Raw genomic sequence first — 13,353 nt, 5'->3', positions numbered from 1 at the left:
AGGGCACAGAACAGAAGCAGCCTTTTGAAAGGCACCCAGACTTGATGTGAAAGACTCCTTTGCTAATTTTAAAGCATTGGTCTGAAGGGATGGGGCCTGCTGGGATACTCTCAGGGACAGAGGCTGGTGGGTACCATCTTCTGCTCTGCCTATGCCTACGTAAGCTAGCTGGTACCATCTTTTCTTCTTTTATTTTTTCCTTTCTTTGCAGCAGGTGTCATCTTTATGCTTCAGCCAGTGGGCACCATCTTCCTCCAAATCCCTCTGCCTTGCTAAAGCCAGCAGGTGCCATCTCCCTCACCTCTTATTTTATTTCCCATTCTCCTTTCTCTTCTTGGTTTCTTTTTCTTTTACTTTCATTTTTTTCCCTTTTTTTTCTGTGCGCGCCATCTGTGCACTTCCCCTTTGCCTTGCTCCAGTCAGTGGGTGCCTTCTGCATGCTCTCCCCGGCCATACTCCAGAGTGCTGTATCTCCCAGAGCAGAGCTTCTACACACATCCGGCACCCCAGTTTTTACATATGGTGCCCTGATTTTTGCAGCTGCTGCCAGGGGACACCTCTGCATTGCCCGGCTCTGGTGGGCAGTGGGGCTTATGCTCACACGTCCAACAGGACTGTAACCAATGGAGAAAGAGTTCTTAAACAGCTACCACTCCCCGGGCCCAGCAAGAGGCAACAGACCCAGGGGCTCCTATTACCTTATCATCACAGCTTCAGCCTGAGGGGCAGGCTTCTAATTAAGCCCACATCTTAGGGCTGACTGTAAACCTTCCCTGAGACTTTGGAGGATGGGAACTCTTATATGAGTCTGGTGCCCCAGTTTTTACATTTAGTGCCCTGGTTTTTGCAGCTGCCTCCCAGGGATACCCCTTGATCGCCTGCCTCTGGTGGCCAGGAGGGCTGGTGTTCCTCGGTCCCATGGGACAGAAACAACTGGAAAGACAGTCCTTGGCAACTACCACCCCCAGGGCACTACACAGACAGCAGACTGAAAGACCTCCACAGGCTTTTTGTGAAGGAGGCCTACTTGCTACTCCTAAATCTTCGGCCTTAGGGACAGGCGTTAGGTTTGGCACACATCTGGAAGCTATGGAGCTGCTCTCAGGGAATGGACGCTGAGGAACATCACCTTTGCACTCTCCCTCTACCTTGCTACAGCTCACCAGTGCCTCCCAGAAAGGAGCTTATACACTCATCTGGAGCCCTAATTTTTGAGACTGCTGCCCGGCAGACATCTCCAGATCACCTGGTTCAGGGAGCCAGTGGGGTTTACACTTGCAGTTCCACAGAAGATATATGTCTATTCTTTTTTTTTTTTTTTTTTTTGCGGTACGCGGGCCTCTCACTCTTGTGGCCTCTCCCGTTGTGGAGCACAGGCTCCGGACGCGCAGGCTCCGGAAGCGCAGGCTCAGCGGCCATGGCTCACGGGCGCAGCCGCTTCGCGGCACGTGGTATCTTCCCGGACCGGGGCACGAACCCGTGTCCCCTGCATCGGCAGGCGGACTCTCAACCACTGCGCCACCAGGGAAGCCCTATGTCTATTCTTTAAAAGCTGCTGCCTGAGGGTCTGGCTTTCAATCAGTCTGAATCTCGGTGCTGACTGAGATCCTCCCCTTTGAGATGCCGAAAGGTTTTGGCACACCCTCAACTACTAGGAGCTACTAAAAATGAAATAGGCTGATAGACCTAGAGACTGTCATACAGAGTGAAGTAAGTCAGAAAGAGAAAAACAAATATCGTATATTAACGCATATATGTGCAATCTGAAAAAACTGGTAGAGACCAGCAGTTCCCAACCTTTTTGGCACCAGGGACCGGTTTTGTGAAAGACAATTTTCCCACAGACCATGGTGGGGGGACTGGGATACAGTGGTTCAGGAGGTGATGCGAGCGATGGGGAGCAGCAGAAGCTTTGCTCACTCACCCACCGCTCACCTCCTGCTGTGCAGCCCGGTTCCTAACAGGCCACAGACCCCTGGTATAGACGATCTTATTTACAAAGCAGAAATAAAAGACACAGACTTAGAGAACAAACGTATGGATATGGTGGGGGGGATGAACTGGGAGATTGGGATTGACATATATACACTATTCATACTATGTATAAAGTAGATAACTAATGAGAACCTACTGTATAGCACAGGGAACTCTACTCAGTGCTCTGTGGTGACCTAAATGAGAAGGAAATCCAAAAAAGAGGGGATACATGTATATGTATAGCTGATTCACTTTGCTGTACAGCAGAAACTAACACAATATTGTAAAGCAACTATACTCCAATAAAAATAAATAAATAAAATAGGCCACTTGGATAATCACAAAAGATTGAGAGACAATCAAGAGCTAGGGCAGATTTCAACAGTGAGCTTCATCTCCTACACAAGGCCAACCCTTCAAGGCTGGGAGAGGTGGCTATTTCATCTAACGCACAGGAACCAACATAGTCAAGCAAAACAAAGAAACAGAGGAATATGTTCCAAACAAAAGAATAAGAGAAAACCTCAGGAAAAAAAAACATAAGGAAACAAAGTTAAGTAATTTACCTGACAAAGAATTCAAAGTAATGGTCATAAAGATGCTTACAGAACTCGGGAGAAAAATGGATGAATACAGTGAGAATTCCAACAAAGATGTATCAATAGAAAATATAAGAAAGTTTCAAACATAAACCACAGAGCTGAAAAATACAATAACTCAACTGAAAAATACACTATAGGGGTTCAATAGCAGACTAGATGAAACAGAAAAAAGGATCAGTAAACTCAAAGATAGGGCAGAGGAACTCACCTAATCAGAGCAAAAAAGAAAAAGAATGAAAAAAGTGAAGATAGCTTAAGGGACCTATGGGACACCATCAAGTGGACTAACATTTGCATTATAGGAGTTCCAAAAGGAGAAGAGAGAGAGAAAGGGGCAGAAAAATTATTTGAAGAAATAATGGCTGGAAACTTCCCTAACCTGGGGAAAGAAACAGATGTCCAGATCCAGGAAGCCCAGAGTTGCAAATAAAATGAACCCAAAGAGACCCACTGAGACACATTACAATTAAAATGTCAAAAGTTAAAGACAAGGGGAGAATCTTAAAAGCAGCAGAGAAAAACAACTTGTTATGAACCCCCATAATACTATCTGTAGATTGTTCAGCAGAAATTTTGCAGGCCAGAAGGGAGTGACAATATATTCAAAATGATGAAAGAAAAAAAATCCAACCAAGAATACTTTACTTGGCAAAGTTATCATTCAGAATTGAATGAGAGATAAAATGTTTTCCGGGGTGGGGGTGGATAAACTGGGAGAATAGGATTGACATATATACAGTACTATATAAAATAGATAACTAATGGGGACCTACTGTATAGCACAGGGAACTCTACTCAATACTCTGTAACGGCCTATATGGGAAAAGAATCTAAAAAAGAGTGGATATATGTATATGTATAACCGATTCACTTTGCTATACAGCAGAAACTAACACAACACTGTAACTCAATTATCATCCAATAAAAATTAATTCAAAAACAAAAGGTTTCCAGACAATCAAAAGCTAAAGTAGTTCATCACCACTAAACTGGCCTTACAAGAAATGTTAAAGGGACTCCTTTATGCTGAAAAGAAAGGGCACAAATTAGTAACAGGACAACTTATGAAAGTATAAATCTCACTGGTAAAGGTAAATATATATTAGTAAAGGTAGTGGATTCATCACTTATAAAGCTTGTAGGAAGGTGAAGGGGCAGGAAAATCTTTTAATTATTAAAACAATTTAAAAACCTAATGTAAAGGTTAAAGACAAAAGTAGTAAAAATAAGTTAGGTGATACACATAATAAAAAGATGTAAAATGTGACATCAAAGACATAAAACATAGAAGGAGAGTAAAAATGTAGAGCTTTAGAATGCTTTCAAACTTAGGGTCTTATCAACTTAAAATAGACTGTCATAAGTTGTTATTGGGTTGGCCAAAAAGTTCCTTTGGTTTTTAAGTAAAAATAAAAACCACATTTTTCATTTTCACCAAGAACTTTATTGAACAATGTATTCACTGTTTTGTTCCACTACATTCTGCCATTTTTCAGGCAACTTCATAATTCCATCTTCCCAAAACTTTTTATCTTTTTGAGCAAAGAACTGTTCCAGGTGCCTTTTACAGTCTTCCAGGGAATTGAAATTTTTTCATTAAGAGAATTTTGTAAAGACCGAAATAAATGGAAATCCAAAGGTGCAATATCTGGTGAATTCGGTGGATGAATCAGAACTTCCCAGCCAAGGTGTAACAGTTTTTGCCTGGTCATCAAAGAAACATGTGGTCTTGATATCCTGATGGAAGATTATGTGTTTTCTGTTGACTAATTCTGGACGCTTTTCGTTGAGTGCTGCTTTCAGTTCGTCTAATTGGGAGCAGTACTTGTTGGAATTAATCGTTTGGTTTTCCAGAAGGAGCTCATAATAGAGAACTCCCTTCCAATCCCACCATATACACACCATCACCTTCTTTGGATGAAGACTGGCCTTTGGTGTGGTTGGTGGTGGTTCATTTCGCTTGCCCAATGATCTCTTCCATTCCACATTATTGTACAGTACCCACTTTTCATCGCCCGTCACAATTTGTTTTAAAAAATGGAACATTTTCATTACTTTTAAGTAGAGAATCGCATGCAGAAATACGGTCAAGAAAGTTTTTTTCACTTAACATGTGTGGAACCCAAACATCAAAGCGATTCACATAACCAAGCTGGTGCAAATGATTTTCAACGCTTGATTTGGATATTTTGAGTATGTCAGCTATCTCCCGCGTGGTATGACATTGATTGTTCTCAATAAATGTCTCAATTTGATCGCTATCAACTTCAACTGGTCTACCTGACCATGGAGCATCATCCAGCGAGAAATCTCCAGCAAGAAACTTCACAAACCACTTTTTTTTTCACAAACCACTTTTGACACGTCCAATCATTCACAGCACCTTCGCCATACACTGCACAAATCTTTCTTTGTGTTTCAGTTGCGTTTTTAGCTTTCTTGAAATAATAAAGCATAATATGCTGAAAATGTTGCTTTTTTTCTTCCATCTTCCATATTAAAATGGCTACAAAAAAATCAGGTTTTTTTACTATTTATTTATTTATTTTTGGCGGTGTCAGGTCTTAGTTGCAGCATGCAGGATCTTCGTTGCGGCTCATGGGCTTCTCTCTAGTTGTGTTGCATGGGCTCCAGAGCACATGGGCTCTGTAGTTGCAGCATGCAGGCTCTCTAGTTGTGGCTCACGTGCTCAGTAGTTGCAGCATGCGGGCTTAGTTGTCCTGCAGCATGTGGGATCTTAGTTCCCCAACCAGGGATTGAACCTGCGTCCCCTGCATTGGAAGGCGGATTCTAAACCACTGGACCGCTAGGGAAGTCCCCCAAAACGCAATTTTGATAAGTTTGTTTTTTAAATGCACGCTGATATGACAGCTGTCCCAATACAATCTAACAAAACTGTTTCGAATGAAGTTAAAGACAACTAAGCGCTACTAGAGCCATCTTATGGAAAAAACCGAACGAACTTTTTGGCCAATCCAATATATATAGGCCTCATGGTAGCCGCAAAGCAAAAACCTACAGAGATATACAAAAGATAATGAGAAAGGAATCTAAGCATACCACTAAAGAAAGTCATCAAACCACAGAGGAAGAGACAAGAGAAGAAGAAAGGGACAGAGGAACTAAAAAACAGCCAGGAAACAAATAACAAAATGGCAATAAGGACATACCTATCAATAATTAAATGTAAATAGACTAAATTCTCCAATCAAAACACATACAGTGGCTGGAATGGATAAAAAACAAGACCCATCTATATGCTGCCTATAAGAAACTCACTTCAGACATAAGGACACACAGACTGAAAGTGAAGGGAATAAAAAAAAAAGATATTCCATACAAATGGAAACCAAAAGAAAGCTGGGGTAGCTATATTTACACAAAATAGATTTTAAAAAGAAGACTGTAATAAGCTAATAAGGGCATTACATAATGATAACGGGTACAGAGGATACGTATCTCAACATAATAAAGTCCACGTATGACAAACCCATAGCTAACATCATACTCAAAGGTGAAAAGTGAAAAGCTTTTCCTCTAAGATCAGGAACAAGCCAAGGATGCCCACACTCACCACTTTTATTTAATAGAGTATTGAAAGTCCTAGGCAGAACAATTACACAAGAAAAAGAATAAAAGGTATCCAATTTAGAAAGGAAGAAGTAAAACTGTCACTATCTACAGATGACATGATATTATGTATAGAAAACTCTAAAGACTCCACCAAAGAACTATTAGAACTAATAAATGAACTCAGTAAAGTTTCAGGATACAAAATCAACGTATAGAAATTTGTTGCATTTCTATACACTAATAATGAACTATCAGAAAGAGAAATTAAGAAAACAATCCCATTTACAATTGATCAAAAAGAATGAAATACCTAAGAATAAATTTAACCGAGAAACTGAAAGACCTCTACACTTAAAACTGTAAGATGTTAATGAAAGATTGAAGAAAACACAAATAAATGGAAAGATATTCCATGCTCATGGATTGTAAGAATTAATATTGTAAAAATGTCTACACTATCCAAAGGAATCTACAGATTCAATGCAATCCCTATCAAAAGTCCAGTGGTGGATTTCCCTGGTGGTCCAGTGGTTAACACTCTGTGCTTCCAATGCAGGGGGCGCAGGTTTGAACCCTGGTCTGGGAACTAAGATCCCACATGCTGCACAGCATGGTCAAATAATAATAATAATAATAAAATAAAAGTCCAGTGGTAATTTCACAGAAATAGAACAAACAATCCTAAAATTTGTATGGAACCACAAAAGATCCCAAATAGCCAAAGCAATCTTGAGAAACAAGAACAAAGCTGGAGGTATCAATCCCTTCATTTCAAACTATATCACAAAGCTATAGTAATCAAAACCGTATGGTATTGGCATAAAAACAAATACATAGGGCTTCCCTGGTGGCGCAGTGGTTGAGAGTCCACCTGCTGATGCAGGGGACACAGGTTCGTGCCCCAGTCCAGGAGGATCCCACATGCTGTGGAGCAGCTAGGCCCGTGAGCCATGGCCGCTGAGCCTGCACATCTGGAGCCTGTGCTCCGCAACAGGAGAGGCCACAGCAGTGAGAGGCCTGTGTACCGAAAAACAAAACAAAACAAAACAAAAACGTAACTCAATGGAACAAAACAGAAAGCCCAGAAATAAGCCCACACATATATGGTCAACTAATTTATGACAAAGGAGCCAATAATATACAATGGAGAAAGGATAGTCTTTTCATAAATGGTGTTGGGAAAACAGGACAGTCACACGCAAATGAATGAAACTGGACACAAAAATTAACTTAAAGTAGATTAAAGACCTGAATGTAAGACCCGAAACCATAAAGCTCCTAAAAGTAAATATAGGAGGTAAGCTCCTTGACATCAGTCTTGGTGATGATTTTTTTGGACTTCACACCAAAAGCAAAGGCAACAAAAGCAAAAATCAACAAGTGGGACTACATCAAACTAAAAAGTTTCTGTACAGAAAAGGAAACCATCCACAAAAATGAAAAGACAGCCTACTGAATGGGAGAAAATACTTGCATATCATATATCTGATAAGGGGTAATATCCAAAATATATTTTTAAAAAAACTCATCCAACTCAATAGCAATAAACCCCCCCAAAAAATCCAATTTAAAATGTGTAGAGTGGGACTTCCCTGCCGGTCCAGTGGTTAAGACTTTGCCTACCAATGCAGGGGGTGAGGGTTCAATTCCTGGTCGGGGAGCTAGGATCCCACATGCCTTGCAGCCAACAAACCAAAACATAAAACAAAAGCAATATTGTAACAAATTCAACAAAGACTTTTTAAAAAAATGGTCTACATCACAAAAAAATTTTTAAATGGGCAGAGGATCTGAACAGACATTTTTCCAGAGAAGACAAAACAAACAGAAGGCCAACAGGCACATGAAAAGATGTTCAATGTCATTAATCATCAGGGAAATGCAAATCAAAACCACAATGAGATATCACCTCACACCTGTCAGAACGGCTATCATCAAAAAGATAACAAATAACAAGTGTTGGTGAGGGTGTGGAGAAAAGGGAACCTTTATACACTGTTGGTGGGAATGTAAATTGGTGCAGCCACTGTAGAAAACAGTATGGAGATTCCTGAAAAAAATGAAAATAGATCCACCACAAGATCCAGCAATTCCACTCCTGGGTATTTATCCGAAGAAAACAAAAACACTAATTCAAGATATATGAACCCCTATGTTCACTGAAGCATCATTTACAGTAGCCAAGATATGGAAGCAACCTAAGTGCTCATCAATAGATGAATGGATAAATAAGATGTGGTATATGTTTGTGTGTGTGTGTGTGTGTGTGTGTGTGTGTGTGTGTATATATATATATATATATATATATGTATATTATATATATAATTCAGCCATAAAAAAAGAATTAAATCTTGTCATTTGGCCATTTGGGACAACATGGATGGACCTAGAGGGTATTATGCTAAGTGAAATAAGTCAGACAGAGAAAAACAAATACTGTATGATTTCACTGGTATGTGGAATCTAAAAAATGGAACAATTGAACAAACGTAACAAAATAGAAACACACATAGATACAGAGAACAAACAGGTGGTTGCCGGGGGTGGAGGGGTAGGTGGAGGAGTGAAATAGGTGAGGGAGATTAAGAGATACAAAATTCCAGTTACAAAATAAATAAGTCATGGGATTAAATGTACAGTGTGGGGAATATAGTCAATGATTATGCAAATCTTTGTATGGTGACAGATGGTAACTAGACTTATCACGGTGATCATTTTGAAATGGATAGAAATATCAAATCACTATGCTTGTGTACCAGGAACTAACACAGTGCTGTAGGTCAATTATACTTCAACAAACAAACAAACAAACTCATAGAAAAAGAGATCAGATTTGTAGTTACCAGATGTGAGGGGTGGGTGAAGAGGCATTGGATGAAGGCAGTCAAAAGGTACAAACTTTCAGTTATCAGATAAATAAGTATTAGTGTTGTAATGTACAATGATAAATATAATTAACACTGCTGTACGTTATATACGAAAGTGGCTGAAAGTAAATTTCAGCAGAAGAAAAAAATTTTTTTCTATTTCTTCAATTTTGTAACTATATGAGATGATGGATAGTCACTAAATTTACTGTGATCATCATTTCATGACTATGTAAGTCAAATCATTATGCTGTACACTTTAAACTTATACAGTGCTGTATGTCAACTATATCTCAATAAAAATCTCAAAAAAAACGGAAAGGAAAAAAATATATACACCCTCCAGAAAGATTTTAGGGCTGTTACGATAGATGTAAGCATTTTATTACAAAAAAATGGGCAGAGGATCTGAATAGACGTTTCTCCAAAGAAGACATACAGAAGGCCAAGAGGTACATGAAAAGATGCTCAACAGCATTAATCATCAGGGAAATGCAAATCAAACCCACAGTGAGATATCACCTCACACCTGTTAGAATGGCTATTATCAAAAACACAAGAAATAAAAAGTGTTGGCGAGGATGTGGAGAAAAGGGGACCCTGTGCACTGTTGGTGGGAATGTAAATTGGTGCAGCCACTATAGAAAATGGTATGGAGGTTCCTCAAAAAATTAAAAATAGAACTACTGTAAGATCCAGCAATTCCAGTCTTGGGTATTTATCCAAAGAAAATGAAAACACTAACTCAAAAAGATACATGTACCCCATGTTCACTGCAGCATTATTTACAATAGCCAAGATATGAAAACAACCTAAGTGTCCACTGATGGATAAATGGATAAAGAAAATGTGGTATATGTACACAATGGAATATTATTCAGCCATAAAAAAGAATGTAATCCTGCTTTTTGTGACAACATGGATGGGCTTTGAGGGCATTATGCTAAGTGAAATAAGTCAGACAGAGAAAAACAAATACCGCATGCTCTCACTTACATGTGGGATCCTAGTAAAAAATAACAAAACCAACCAAGCTCATAGATACAAAGAACAAATTGATGGTTTCCAGAGGCTGGAGGGTGGGGAGAGGATGTGGGCAAAATGGGTGAAGGGGGTCAAAAGGTACAAACTTCCAGTTATAAATAAGTCATGGGGATGTAATGTACAGCACAGTGACTATAATTAATAATACTGTACTGCATGTTTGAAAGTTGCTAAGAGAATAAACCTTAAAAGTTCTCATCTACTCCAAAAATTTTGTAACTGTGTATGATGACAGATGTTAACTAGACTTACTGTGGTGATCATTTTGCAATATATACAAATATCAAATCATTATGTTGTACACCAAAAACGAATACAATGTTGTATGTCAGTTATACTTCAATCTAAACATTTTTTTAATTTAAAATAAAATAAAATAGATAGGGAAACATTATACCATAATGGTATCTCCTGTATTTCATGCTCTATGTAATTCAAGAAGAACCATGTGCTTAGCACTATGAAAGATATAAAATAGGCATACGATGTGGTCCCTGTTCTCGAGGAGATTCCAAGTTAGGTGGGGAGACATGCTAAAAAAGTCAGGAGGAGGGCTTCCCTGGTGGCGCAGTGGTTAAGAATCTGCCTGCCAATGCAGGGGACACGGGTTCAAGCCCTGGTCCGGGAAGATCCCACATGCCGTGGAGCAAATAAGCCCATGTGCCACAACTACTGAGCCTACGCTCTAGAGTCCGCGAGCCACAACTACTGAAGCCCGTGCACCTAGAGCCTGTGCTCTGCAACAAGAGAAGCCACTGCAATGAGAAGCCCGCGTGCCACAATGAAGAGTAGCCCCTGCTCGCTGCAACTAGGGAAAGCCCGTACGCAGCAACGAAGACCCAATGCAGCCAAAAATAAATAAATAAATTTTTAAAATATATATTAAAAAAAAAAGTTAGGAGGAGACACGCCTAAACTCAGTAAATGGTTCAGTTTAAGAGGTTTAGAAAATACGCTGAGTAGGCAGAACAAGAGCCCAAACACCAAGGTAAGTTTAGACCTTGATAGAGAAGTATGGTAGTATTAAGGCCTTCAAATAAGAAGAGTGATATTATTACATTAGTTCCCTATTTAAACCCCCTCAACTTCCCATCATTCCTACAATAAAATCTAAATTCCCTAGTACAGTAGAGTTTTTAAGACCCTGGTAAGATCTGCTAGCTCCTTATGTCTCTAATCACTATTGCCACCTAGTGCCACCTTCCTTCTCTTGCCATCTTGAACTTCTCTGTGTTCTTTGAAGATGTCATACTCCTTCTCACTTTAGGACTTTTGAACATGCTGTCACCTCTGTTTGAAACACTTGATTATCCACCTCTTCTTCAATATCATTTCTTTCACAAAGCTCATCAAACCCATAATTCCTTCTTTGTCCCCCATCCATTAAAATATAAGATCCACAAAAGCAGGGGACCTTACCTGTCTTCTTCACCACGACGTCCCCAGCACCTAGCGCAGGGTCTAGCGCAGTGTAAAACAGAATAAGAAGCTTCTGAAGAAGAGTAAATAGGGGAGTTGTAATTAATTATAAAGCATGGAAGGGCTATGTTAAGAATTCCTGCAAAATAAGCCAAGGAGATGAGAGATTAGACATGATGGTCAAAGGAAGAGAGAAATTAAGATGAGTCAGTTGGGGGGAAAGGAAGTGCTACATTCACTTTCTGGGGCATGTCGAGTTGGCAGTACCAATGCGACATGCAAATGTTCAGAATATAATTGGAGAGAGGTTATGACTAGAGATACAGATTTGGGAGCTGTCAGCACTGAGGAGATAAGTGAAGCCCTGGGACTAAATAAGCTCTAAAAGGGAGAGTGTAGAAAGAAAGGACTGAAATGCTGAAAGCTGAACCCTTGATAAAGGCTAGAGTTAGGTGACAGGAAGAGGGAGGAAAACAAAAGAATTCGCAGCGTGGTACAAGAAGAAGAATGCCAATCATGCTGGGAGAATTTCACAGAATAGGTGTTGAGTAGTGTTTAGCTAAGAAGCCAAGGAGGATGAAGACCAGGGAAAGGCCTTAGATTTGGCAAGAGACCACTGAGAGCCTTGGAGAGTCACATATTAGTGACAGAAGCAATTCAAGTGGTGGAGCCAACCAAAGGGCACAGATTTTTGTCAGCAATGTGACCATTTGGGATGACATCTAACTTCTGAAAGAAGCTGTTGTAATATAAGACTCCCAGAAAAAGGCAGCCTGAGTCAAAGTGTTAGGTAATGAAGAAAAGAAAACATAATCCATCTAACTGCACATTACACAAATAGAAAAGCCAGTAACTCACAAGGGGAGAAACCCAAAACAGAACACGCGAGGGGCAGAGACAACACGTTCGCACAGCGATACGGATGAAATTCGCAAACAATCTTGAGAAAAAGAAACCAGACCCCAGTGAAGCCAGACTTAAAATAGTAGATCTCGTATGATTCCATTTACCTACAAATCAAAAACAGGCCAAATTAACCGATGCTGTTAAAAGTCAGGATAGTGGTTGCTTTTTGGGAAAGGTGAATGGAAAGAGGCCCGACAGTGGTTTGGGCGTGCAGATCACGTACTGTTTATTAACGTGGGTGTCAGTTACAGATTGTGCTCACTGCTCTACACTTATGATGTGTGCACTTTTCTGCAGGCATATTTCAGTAAAAAGCTTAAAAACCTCAAAAACAAACATGAGGAGGCTGGTAGACTAGAATGGTGAGACACTCTCAGGCCTTCGGTTTTAAATAGAACTTTTTTAGTTCCCCAACCAGGGATCAAACCCGGGCCCCGTGCAATGGAAGTGGAAGAGCGGAGTCCCAACAACTGGACCGCCAGGGAGGTCCCTAAATAGAACTTCTGGTGGCTGAGAGATGAGAGAAGGCCTGTCCAGTCTTCTCTTTACTGAGGAGTTGAGAGCAGCAGTATACGAAAAGCACAGAAAGAAGCCACCAACCAAGATGCCCAGTTTCTCAGATAATGTCTACATGTGTCTTAAGGCTTTGATTTCTGACAAACTTCCATTGTTAATTTTTCCATATTTGTTGAGGCTGAGAGTTAAAATCGGAGAAAAATATTTGAAATGTTCCAAACTTATCTACACAAGTGATATGACTTGAGCTAAAACCAGAACTTAAAAGTGAGGCAGGTAGAGGTGGACCGCTGCTTCCCTTGGGTTAGAAAGGGAGTAAAGCTCTCCATCTTCATTATTTCTCCAACTGGATCATCTTAGAAACCATGCCATTTTTTCACCTGCTTCAAGTATTAATTTAAACAAAAGTTTCCATCACAGCGGAACCCAAATAACAATCCCAAATGAGT

General features: G+C 40.0%; 1 pseudogene across 1 annotated transcript in view; it reads right to left on the bottom strand.

Moving 5' to 3' along the window:
• Window positions 1-13,353, bottom strand: part of LOC309978642 (transmembrane 9 superfamily member 2-like) — a 98,144-nt pseudogene that overhangs the window by 10,987 nt on the left and 73,804 nt on the right. The gene's annotated exons all lie outside the window — the stretch shown is intronic.

This window comes from Leucopleurus acutus, assembly GCF_964270905.1.
Source record: "Leucopleurus acutus genome assembly, chromosome: X".
NCBI lineage: Eukaryota > Metazoa > Chordata > Mammalia > Artiodactyla > Delphinidae > Leucopleurus > Leucopleurus acutus.
This window is presented reverse-complemented; position numbering and strand designations above follow the sequence as displayed.